This window comes from Muntiacus reevesi, chromosome 4 (genome assembly GCF_963930625.1).
Source record: "Muntiacus reevesi chromosome 4, mMunRee1.1, whole genome shotgun sequence".
Taxonomy (NCBI): Eukaryota; Metazoa; Chordata; class Mammalia; order Artiodactyla; family Cervidae; genus Muntiacus; species Muntiacus reevesi.
Genome location: NC_089252.1, coordinates 77,359,959 through 77,363,410, shown reverse-complemented (window position 1 = coordinate 77,363,410; position 3,452 = coordinate 77,359,959).

The following is a 3,452-nucleotide window of genomic DNA, read 5'->3' as shown; positions in this document are numbered from 1 at the left end:
AGACCACGCGGAAACAAACAGGCACTTCATGTGCCGGTGAAACCTGACTGGAGGTGGGGTGGGTGTGGCCAGTGAGCCAGCGTTCGCTCAGCTAATTACAAGCAGGGTCAGGGGGCGGGGGGTGATGCTCTCTATTTTTACCCACTATCCCTTCTAAAAGAGGGTTTTTTAAATGCCACATGCATCTTTCTAGTTGGTAAAGTGCTGTCCTCTGAGAGTGTGCAGGGACAGACAGTGGAGGTAAACTATCTTGTTTTCCTGGTTCTAAAGTACACATGAAATGAAAACACGACATTCCTAGGATGGGGACTTATTTCTGGGTGACAAGTGGTCAAGCTTCACCCTGCAGCAAAGCTGTCAGTTGAATGAATGGTACGAGTGGTGAACAAAAACCCACGGAGGATACAACAGATCAACTGGCAACAACTCGTGGAGGAAATCCTCCTCCGAGGGTCTACTCTAAGACACGGTGTTCTTTTTTTTTTTTCCCCTAGATAATAACTGTTTTTATTTTTTATTTTTTTAAATATTATTTTATTAGTTGGAGGCCAATCACTTCACAACATTTCAGTGGGTTTTGTCATACATTGACATGAATCAGCCATATAGTTACACGTATTCCCCATCCCGATCCCCCCTCCCACCTCCCTCTCCACCCCACTCCTCAGGGTCCTCCCAGTGCACCAGGCCCGAGCACTTGACTCATGCATCCCACCTGGGCTGGTGGTAAGACACGGTGTTCTTTGGCTCCCATCACAGCACGACAGGGTGTGACGAGCCAGAGTTCTAGGTCAGGGTAACCAGCGCTTTTCCATCTAGGCGAAACTGTATGGCCAAACTTTGGTAAAGGGATGGGAATCGGGTGGAACCAGAGACTGAAAATTTTATATGCAATGGAATACAGCTCAGCCATGAGAAAGAATGAAACGATGCCAACTGTAGCGAGATGGATGCAACTAGAGATGGCCACACCAAGTGAAGGAAGTCACAGAAAGACAAGTGTCATATGACGTCACTCACGCGGAATCTAAAATATGGCACAAACGAACCTATCCACAAAATAAAAACAGACTCACAGACACCGAGAACAGACTTGAGGTTGCCAAGGGGGAGGCTGGTTGAGGAGGGAAGGACTGGGGTTTGGAATTGGCAGATATAAATTACTATATATAGGATGGATAAACAACAACGTCCTGTATGCCACAGGGAACTACATTCAGTATTCTATGATAAGCCATGATGGAAAAGAACATCTTTATGTGTATAACTAAGTCACTTTGTAAATCAACTACACTTCAATTAAAAAGGAGATTATAAAAAAGAAAATTGTAATTTACTTTCAGAAGTTTTATGTATCCCTGCCACCAACTACCCAAAATCCCGCTACTATCCCCAAAGTGGTTTCCCTACCATATATGACTGGTATAACTTTCCTAACTGGAGGAGGAAATGACAACCCACTCCAGTATTCTTGCCTGGAGAATCCCATGGACAGAGAAGCCTGACACGCTGTAGCCCATGGGATTGCAAAGAGTTGGACGTGACTGAGCACGTATGCAACTTCCCTAAAGGGAATCAATTCTGTAGAAGCTGAATGATCACAAATTCCACATGAGCATGTGGGTCTGAGGGAATGAGCTGTGATTATACCTAAGTATTCATCGTTTTTTAAAGAAAACATTTTTTTTAATCAAAATATTATTAAAAGAGAGGCCTGGAAGAAAATACCAAGCATTCTAGATGAAACACCCACAGCCTAAAATGAAAACACCTCCTGCTGGAAGGACGAACAAGTTTACGTGGGTCCAGAGACACATCCTCTGAACTGCTGTGAAGTCAGAAAATCCCTGGCAGCCTGCCATGGCCTCGGAAGCTGGCTTTTCTTCTAACTCTTATTTCTTCTTCCATATTCAGAGTTTCAAGTGCCTTCTGATGGGTACACGCGTCTATTTCGGTTTGGTTGTTGTCAGGCTGTCCATCTGTCAGTCAGAGTGAGATCTTCCAGATTCTGCCCAAATTGAGACTGCCATCTGTTGCCTGGAGAGAGAATCCCACAGGAGAACGCACACATGGCCCCCAAATCCAGCCACTGGCTTCATATAGAGAGCGACATGGGGATCCATCACACACTGGGGCTGGGGCACTGTTCACTCTAAGAAACTTCCTTCTGTTCTGAAGGCAAACCCAGTTCCAACCATTAGGACACCATGTGGTATCCTCCAAGCTAGGAAACTTACCAAGAGAAAAGGAATAGTATTTAGAATAGGTGAATTTTGTCTGTTCCATTTATAATGAAGAATCAGAGAAATTTTTTCTATCATTCTTTAAAATGAGATGGCTCTTATTTAAAAGGCTAAGTCGTCTGCAGGCACCTGGGCAGCAGTCTAAATGACTACATTAGAGATGCGGGACCCGCTGGTCTTCCTGTCAGTGGGGAAGAAGAGAAGGTTTGTCAGCCTGTCCCCACCCACCCCAGCTAACTGTGTAATGTGCGTGTGCATGCTCAGTTGCTTGGTTATGTCCGACTCCTTGCAACCCCATGGGCTGTAGCTCCTCTGTCCATGGGATTCTCTAGGCAAGAATACTAGAGTAGTTTGCCATTTCCTACTCCAGGGGCTCTTTCCAACCCAGGGATCAAACCCACATGTCCTACATCCCCTGCAATTGTAGACATATTCTTTATGACTGTACTACCTGGGAAGCAACTTTGTAATAGGGAAGAACAAATCTGACTCCATGTTGAATCTGTTTCTTTTACTCTAACATTTGCATTCTAATACTTTTGCTCCAGTTAAGAATGCTACCTATAGCCTGAAATATACAGGATAACCCATTCTCAAGGGTATAACACTTTTCCATCCATATAGAGGCAAAAAGTTGCAGAACAGAGAAAAACATTTGTCTTGTTGGAGAGTTACAGGAACATCATGACATGACTTAGGTAAACAGCTACAAGAACAAAGGATTCCAACATCAAGAAACTTGCAACAACCAACCATAGCCCTCCCTCATTCTCCCATAAAAAGAGCTTTGCTGGACTTCCCTGGTGGGACAGTGGATAAGAATCCATCTGTCACTGCAGGGGACACAGGTCCAATCCCTGGTCCAGGAAGATTCCACAGGCCTCGGAGCAGCTAAGCCCAGGAGCCACAACTACTGAGCTCAAGTGCTGCAACTACAGAAACTCACATGCATAGAGCGTGTGCTGGGCAGCAAGAGAAGCCGCCACAATGAGAAGCCCATGCACCGCAACTAGAGAGTAGTCACCCCTCGTCACAACTATAGAGAAAGCCCACAGGCAGCAATGAAGACCCAGTACAGCCAAACATAGAGAGCTAGAGAGATAAAAAGAGCTTTGCTGAAACCCTGCACAGATTTTGAGGCTTGGAGGGCACAAGCCACTCATCTCCTAGCATGGGCCTGCAAAAACCTTTCTCTACCTCACACTCTGA